The sequence below is a fragment of the Eleutherodactylus coqui genome, chromosome 9 (assembly GCF_035609145.1).
Source record: "Eleutherodactylus coqui strain aEleCoq1 chromosome 9, aEleCoq1.hap1, whole genome shotgun sequence".
NCBI classification, from domain to species: Eukaryota; Metazoa; Chordata; class Amphibia; order Anura; family Eleutherodactylidae; genus Eleutherodactylus; species Eleutherodactylus coqui.
The window spans coordinates 25,413,934-25,423,224 of record NC_089845.1 but is presented as its reverse complement, the minus strand read 5'-3'; positions in this window follow the sequence as shown (position 1 = coordinate 25,423,224).

Sequence of the window (9,291 nt, the reverse complement as noted above, 5' to 3'; positions counted from 1 at the left end):
TGCCGAGAAGCAGTTCAGGAGAACTGACAGCGGCCGCGGCAGAACTCCGGCTGCAGCGGAAAGGTGAGTATACATTTTTTTTTTATTTTAACACATTTTAGGATGAATTGCAGGGAAGGGCTTATATATTTAAGCCCTTCCCGACAATTCATCCAGCGCTCGCTGGCAGCCCATTGCTTTCAATGGAGACGGTTGTATTGCCGGCTCCATTGAATTCAATGGGCAAACATCGTTCTTCTCTGCCACAGCTGTTACAGCTGTGGCAGAGAAGAATGATTTGTCTTCTATATGTACTCAATGGGGTCGGCGCATCTGCCGCCGGCCCCATTGAGCGCATGTAGAGAAGAGAACAGGAATCGCAGATTGCACATAGGTGCGATCTGCGATTTCTGTTCTATAATTTATCGGACGAGCGCATAAAAAGCGCTCATGTGTCCGATACCATTGCAAAGCAATGGTTTTATAAAATCGCCGGACGCATGCGCATGCGCAAATCGCGGCTAAAAACGCCCATCTGACTGAGGCCTTAGAAAGTTATGAAACCTCCATAGAAGAAAAAAGCTGGTTGATTGTGAAAAACCCTTTGACGTTATTAAAGTTGGAAAGATTCCCATATCTAAATCATTCCTTTGCATTCTTCCTTTGTAATCTGAATAATTATTTTTCCATAAACTGGAAGTCCCCCATACACTTAGTTTTGGATGATGTTGGATAGAATGTAGGATTTGAAATTGGGAATTCTATATTATTGATAAAAACAGATCCCATGTCCACCTCACAATTTTCCCTTTCCAGGTCTTGAGGGTCTAACAATCCCAATACTTCTCCAAGCTGTTTATTCATAAACTCATTGGAGGAAACATGAACTTTATTTTTTACTTGATGTTCCAGGTTATCCCTTGTTGACTCGTTGTTCTTCAAAAAATGTTTTTTCAAAGTCAGTGTTCTTACAAATCTATTTAAATCCAGCGTAGTGTTAAGTAGACTGAAGTAGGTTTTGGGCACAAAATTAAGCCCTTTATTTAAAATGAACTTTACTCCGCAGATAGAATGTATGTGGGTAGAAGAATAACATTGTTGTTTTCTATTTCTTGAGTCTGTTTGGATATCTCCTTATATTTACTGTCAAGGAGCTGGGGTCCGGGTAACTGGGAGTCCCTGAAACTTACCGCAACCCCTGTCACTACCTACTTGCCCCCTAGGTTAGGCCCTAGTGCAACAACTGGACGACAGTCCCTGGACTCTATGGTAATGCGGGCAGCATCAGACACACAGACAAATACAAGAAACAAACAAACACAATGGCAGGTCAGGCAATCTGGGTAGGCAATGGGAGAGAACGTAGTACAAGAGGTCAGGTGAAGGCAAAGTCAGGTCCAGAGCAAGCAAGTCAAAGCAGGAGATCAATACAAGGAAATGCGTGTGTAGCTGGAGACCAAACATACACTGGCAAATACTGGCATGAACTGAGACGTTTAAATGCTGCCAGAACTCCTGCACCAGCAGGAGCCAAAGCCTGGATGTTGGAAGAAACAGCCCCCGGCACCTGCTAAGGACAGGCAGGCGCACCTAGGAGTCATGGCACCCGCCACGTCCCCAGTAACCTGACTAACTAGGCGCACGCCCCCTGCGCACGGGAGTGTGTGCCCAGAGACGGTGTACCGGATCACGGTGGCCAGGAGAGGTCACAAGGACTGGAGCTCCCCTGCGCCGCACCCCTGCAGCCTGGGTACTAGGACCGGTAGTGCGGGTACGGAGACCCCAAGAGCCACCGGATACGACATTTGCTGTTTCTCCTGCCTCGTTTTTTTTATTTAATTATGTTGGTTTTAAAAGAATTGAGACAGATTACCTTTTAGAGGTGATCAAGATCCCGTAGAGGATTGAAACACGTCCAAATTTTATCCTGATGTATTGGCACTAACTTTAATAAAGGCAAAGGATTTGGTACAATCAACCAGCTTTTTTCTTCTATGGATGTTTCGTATACAAATGCCACTGGGACTGGAACGGCGAGAGATTTTGCTGAGACTAATTGAATGTTACAGGGAGAGGAAAGGTGAGCTAACTTTTTCATACATGTATATTTTACGTATTTAGAAAATTACTTATTTTTCAAACGAATTGTAGCCATAAGAGAGCAGAGGTAATTGGTGCAAAGGTCTACAACGTTCTTAAAATATATAAAAGTAAATCAAATAAATACTTCAATAATCATATAATAATCATGACTCCAATTTGTGTGTATCAATGTTAACAAATATTGAATAGGCAATATAATAAAAGTGATTGTCAAATTAAATTATTCAAGAAGTCAGCACAAAAATCAATAATAAGGAATTATGATCATTTAATCTAATAAACATGCCCAGCTTGTACATCGGTACTATTATTATTCTGTTGCAGTAAGCAGTGTCACTAGTGCTTTACTGTTTTTCAAGGACTGTCAGCTACAATTAAAGTGTCTGTTCAGCAAATCTTTAATGAATTGTTGATAACATGACATGAATGATGCTGATGAGAAACTCACCTTAGACAACATGTAAGGTCATTGAGAATTTTGACAAAAGCCACTAATTTGTATCCAGTTATAAAATATTTTAATAATGCCAAACCCGATCAATTGTATTCAATAACAGTATATTGGTAATTATGTTATGTTGACGTATGGATGGATAAAACAAAATGGATAACGTGTAGTTTGTAGTAGAACTTCTATAAAACCATTAATTGTCAGTTTTTATACTTCTTCATATTGACCTCATATTAACATTAATTGAATATACATTATATTTGTACTACATGTTGTGAAAGTAAGGGATTAGTCACCATACAGGATCAACTTCTTCTTCAGCCAAGACGGTTGGCACCACTCTCATGAAGATACTTTACAACTTGACTTCTTGCTGCCAGCTTTTTTTAAACTCAGCAACTGGTCACAGTATTTTAACTGCACATTACATCAAAACACACAAAATAAATCCTGGTCATCCTGGTCATCTGACCTCTCACTATGCATCAATGTTCTTCTCTAAACAGGCCTAATGCCAAAACATCATATAAACACAGTCCATTTACAAATACACAGTCTATGTCTCTCTCCGATACAGTCTAGGTTTCTCTCTTCTACCCAGGAGCCTCTAGTTGACTGAGAGTGCAACATCCAGTCCTTTTACCAAACTAACCTTGGTGAAAAGTAATTGGGGCACTCTTTACCTGCTGAAACACTGTTATTGAGAGCCTTCTACTGATCATTTGTGGTACTGACTCATCCCACATTCCACCTCCTGACAAAAGCCGTAGATGTTGTCACTTGGACTGACTTCCCAGAGTCAAAGTTTCTGCCCCATGAACACATAACTTGTTCAAACTTAGGGGGCACTGTACTTTTAACTACTTGTCCTGCGCTAACTTTCTAGGCACTATCTACAATACTTGCCTTCTTCACCAAGTTGTGCAGACTACTATTTTTTTTAACAGGAATGGTACATTTTCTATATTCTTCCACTATTCTCCCTCTTCTACAAACAGCAGTATCCATAACTTCAATACTTCAGTAAGTGTTTCTACTTCAATCACTGGTACGTCATGTAGCACAGGCCATCTGTATGTAACCAGAGTAACTTCCATCAGACATTCTCCATTCTGCTTCATGTTCCTTGTCACTGTAATAACATTCCTTTGAAGGATTTTATTCTCCGCAATCTTCTTAACTAAGTCATCAATATGCTGTACGGGTACCTATAAGTCAGTTTCACCTTCATCATCACTGGACATATCATTTATGTCTTCTAGGCTCTACATCACACCCTTCTGAACAGGAACTTTAATTTCACCGAAGAGCATTTTGTCAACTGTAGGACTTTTTCCCATAAGACAATAATCTTTAACAGTCACTTGTGGACTTATCTTCTTTTTCTTAGGAGTCAACTTTTCTGAATCACTGAGATGCTCCACTTTTACAAATAGTAAAATCCTAGGGACCATCTTGGCTTCAAGACATCTCAGTTTCTTCTCAGTATTTACAAACCAAGCCCACAAATCATCTCTGGGTGCTCTAATGTCTTCTTCAGCTTTACCTGCAAGTTGTGCCTTTGTTTGATAGCATCTTCCCTATCCTAGACTGCAGAGACCATTTTCAGCTTAAAGATATTTTTCTCTACTTTAAACTGTTCCCATATATCTTGCAAGTTACCTTCCAAGTGTAACTTGACATTCTTTGTGACTTGAGCATCACCTTTAAGTTTCTTCACCTGAGTCTTCATTTCTTTCACTTACTTTCTGAAGATGCTCTTAAACATTTTTCATCTCTAGACATTTCTTTCAGTATCATCTTTAGCACTCATCAAGTCTTTGATCTCAGTGCACAACTGCAGGATGAACCCTTCTAATTTGGCCTTTACTTCTAGGGTCACTCACGTTATTTCAGTTGTGTTACTTCAGTAATGGTAGCTAACTTCTCAGACAGGTACCATCTTGACTCAACCTTCTGTCTTGTGGTTTCCTCCTCAGCCACAGACCTTTGCCTCATAGCCTCTGCATGAGTACTCAACTTAAGAACTTTGTCCGCAAGTCCTGCTACCTTACCGCTCTCCGCTTATACTCTCAGTAGTGTGGCACAGCTCTACTATGTTACCCATGACCTTCAGCAGAACTGCTCTCAGCATGCACTTTTACTAGTTCCTTCTTGAACTGTTGTCTTTCTTGTTTTACCTCAGCAGCCTAATTTTTAAGGCACGGACACTCCTCCAGAACTATGCACAGCTGCTCAACCTCATTTACCTCTGTTTTCAGCCTTCTTGTTCAGACCATATTTTGTAGGCAGCAGTTTCTTCAGTTAGCTTTCTGTGCCTCTGCAGCTCTTCTTTTAGACAGGAACTAAGCTGCTGTGAATGGCTCAGCTCCACCCCAGCATTTCCTACTATAATTACTGCTGCAACCTAATCTCCACTGTCTCCAACTTGTCATGAACTACTTTCTGTTCCCATTGTTGATCTACGCCTTCAACAGGACCTAGGGACATAATACATTTTTCGACTTCCTTTTCTCTATCAGCCCCCTGTAACTGCAGGAGTGCTATTATCTCATTGGCCCACTCACTATTCTTTGCAATTACTATATCACAGGCAGGACTGTGGACAGTAACATTCACAATATACTCTGGTACCTCAAACATTTTCATTATACCACATTTGTTACACTTTAACATAGTGGACATTTGTTTTTCCGGTAACCACAGTAACCTTGTTACATTTAATTCCTGCATTAAACCATGACATTTCCTATTGGTCTTTCTTGAGGAATTGCCACTTCAGCAAAAGTAGGCAACAACCTAGGACTTATCTTTGTTGAAAATGGTGGACATGCAAAGTCACCTGACTTAGCACCATTCTCATCTCCCAAATTCTGTTCATTGTGAAACCCCAAATCAATTACATACTTATTCTTGTCAACCAACAACAATTTTTCATTAAACATTCCATCCACTTTTGGGTTAGCTTTCTTCTCCCTTGCAAACTCAGCAAGTAATACCACATAATCAACACTTTTCTAGTGACCTGGATTAGAGTCAGTACAGCACTTGTATGGTCACTTCATGGTCAAATGCGTTTATTGCTGTAAGTGTTATATAAGTGTTAAAGGTTGGGTTTTTTCATTTATATTATACTTTCTCACTGTTCTATTCACTGACAGCTCCCTATTCTGATTGGGTTTCCATTACCTAGCAACAGTCTAAGGAGTGGTTAGTCAAGTAGCAGAAAGCAACAGAGCCTGGATTGTAGGATCAGCCCTGCATGGGTTGGGTGAGAGGAGGCAATTAAAAGGGAGAGTGGGTGGAGCTTAAGTCAGTCTAGAAAAAAGGAAAGCTTTGAGGAGGAGAAGGAACAAACTCAGAAGGGAGAACAGAGGAGCCAGTGTGATAGGAAGTGGAAGAAGTGCGAGTACTAAAGCCAGTTTATGTTGAACATAGAGAAAGTAAGCAAGAGAGAAACGTTAAACCAAAAAGATGTTAGGAAACAGAATTGACAGTCAGAAGAAGGAGGTCAATTCAAGGAAAGCAAAGGAGATTTATCTACAGTAAACAACAGTGAGAGAGAGAGTAACAGAAAGGTAAAGTAATGGGCATAGAAGTGTGTCCCTATACTGATAGTAACCCTTCACCAAAGTAAAGTCTGCAGATGTAAGAGGCTGCACTTGAAACTGCAATCATCTATCTCAAGTAAACGTAATGCAAACTGTGTAATTGCCACTAAGTGAAGATCTCTCTCTGCAAATAAAATGTTCCTTTGATAAACTGTTTAACCTGCCTCCTTGGAATCCCTTCCCACCACCAACATCTCCACTGAGATACCCCACTACACTCCAGGGAGAAAGGACAATTTCCCTTTTTATTTTATTTTTACATAGGTAGGTTTGAGCCTACATATGGACTGGGGTCACAAACTTGACAAAGCACCATCTTATCCTGCCCGACTTCGCAGGTAGCACCCAACACCCAAAGTAGAACACCATTCACACTGCAGCGTTTTTTCCCCCGCAGGTGCGGTTTGGAACAGGGAGAGTAGCGGAGCCACCACCACTGCCTTTGTTGTCATCGGGAGCCTTTCTCCAGCCAGCCTGTGGGGTGCTACACTTGGTTGATTTTCCATCTCACAGTATTAAGCAACATTCATCTCACACACCTCTCTCTCACTTGTAGGTATAGGAATCCCCTGGTTGCTTTTAGTGACATCACTTTTACCTAAGACACTCCCTGCAACAGCATCTATTGGGTTAAACTTGGTAATTGCATGTTCATCAGATAACTCACTCACATAGTTGCTAGCTACCATGACTGCTGGAGGCAAATACCTCAGCTGCCTCATTTAACTTTGCTTGATGTTTTGAATGTGACACATTATGCAATACATTTTAAACACCCAGTTAATCAGTTTTTTCAAGTCTGCACCGCACAGAATCAACAGTCTTTAAAATTGCCTCAGCACCCCTCGGACTCTTCTTTTGGTATGGCAGCTTCCCTGGACAAACTAATGAGCTCTGTTGGTCAAAGTTCTGACCAGCAAACAGCAAGACTCCACCTGCGATCTGCTCACGTACTTTTCTTGTCTTCTGAAGTTTTGACAATTAGGTGCACAGTCTGGTTTTCTGTACCTCCTGCAAATGTCTCTCTGCTGACCGGCAACAGCTGCCTACAGTCGACATTGGTCACTCCCAGTAACCGTATTATTCTTTCTCAGTCCATTTAGCCTGATGGATTCGAACTAATGCCAGTGAGGTTTAACTGGCCACATTATCACCGGACATTCATACGTGCAATAGTCCACATTTAGACAACTCAAACATGGCTTTTTTTGGTTGTCTCCCTTGAGAACGACACTGAAGACTTTTAGTCCTCCAAAGCCAGAAACATCCTGGACTCCTGCTTGGACCCTTAGCCTGCTTACCTCCATAGCAAAATTCATCTGCATCATAACAGAGACGGTCTTTTTAATTGGGCAGCTGACCCTTTAAATTTTGCAACTTGCAGCAACACACTTTTTCTTCTGCAATTTTTCTTCAGCCAAGAGGGCCCTTTATCTGCAATCACAGCACTCTTTCTGTGGACATCAGATTGACTCTTCGGACTGCATTTTCAGCATCCTCCACCATATGTGATACTAGGGAATTAGTCACCATATAAGATCACCATCTTCTTTACCCAAAATGATTGTTGCCGCTCTCATGAAGATACTTTACAATCAGACTTCTTTAAGTCTGGCATTTACCAGCTTTATTGCACTCAGCAACTGGTCACAGTATTTCAACTGCACATTACACCGCAGAATATAACATAAATCCTGGTCATCTGACCTCTCACTATACATCAATGTCCCTCTCTAAGCAGCCCTAATATCAAAACATCATGTAAGCACAGTCTATTTACCAACACATGCTCTGAGTCTCTCTCAGACGCAGTCTGGGTTTCTCTCTCCTGCCTAGGAGCCTCTTGCTGACTTAGGAGTGTCACATTCAGTCCTTTTACCAAACTAACTTAATTGAACAGTAGAGGAACCCTTTAGCTGTTGGAACACTGTTATAGAGAGCCCTCTACTGATCATTTGTGCTACTGTCTCCTTACAATGTGTAGTATATTAATTTATGATATATTAGTTTAACACTCCAAAATCAGTATGGACAGTACAGCTGTAGAAGTAAATACTAGAAACAGAAGAGGTTATATGACATTTCTACAAATGAAATTAACTAAAATAAATGTTGTTAAAAAAACAACTGCATTCATGTGCTACTATGCTCCGTAGTGGTGAGCGTAGTTGTGCATAAAGCCATCTGGTTTTACCCTTAAGAAAACACGGCCGTCTAAAGAAATCCTTACGTGCGGGCTGAAATCAGCAGCGGCTCCACAGCTGGATCAGAGCCAAGATCTGTACGCTTGGTGCAATTCCACTATAGTGAACATACCTTTAAGGCTCGGTCAGGCAAGCATTTTTTAGCGCATGAATAGCTGCGCTAAAAAAGCGTCTCTATTAGAACCAATGCTTTCCAATTAAAGCATTCAAATGTCCGATTTTTACAAGCACTAAATAATCGCAAAAGATAGGACAGCATTTAAAAAAGTGGAGCATTGCACGAAAACATGGTTTTTATGCAATGCGATGCAACTTTGACAGAAGGAAATCCTACTGTCAAAGCCCATAAATAAGCCCTAGCTGCAGGAAAAATTAAAAAAAACAAAAAACATCACCTAGAAGTGCTGTCTGGCTCCGGCATGTCTTCTTCCCGGGTCTCCGACACAGTTCCTTTTAGTTTATTGAAAAATCCCTGCCTCCTGGAAGCGCTACCTCTGATTGGCTGAGCGCTGGGACCAATCACAGCCATTCAGTCTTCCCCCTCACAAACCTTTCCTGCATTACAGCCATAGATCAAGTAAAGACAAATATATGTTTTTTTTTTTACAGAATCCTTCAGTTGTTCTGGTCACTGTACCAGTGAATGAAAACTACTGAACAATTGGTGTTTAAACGGAACGATTCGCGAATGAGACAACAATAATTTTTCTGCTTGCATAAAATGAACAAAGATTAATGAGCAAACAAATAATGATCATTGTTCAATTGCTGGCCGTATTTCAAATTCAAACGATCCAATGATTTTTTGGAACAATAAAGGTTTCGCATAAAAGCACAGCAAGTACTTAGTTGTCCATCAAGGATGTGTTACGCAATTCAGGGCAGTAGCTGATTTATACCAACTTACCAGGCATTGTAAGCAAAATAATGAATTCTGTGTAGA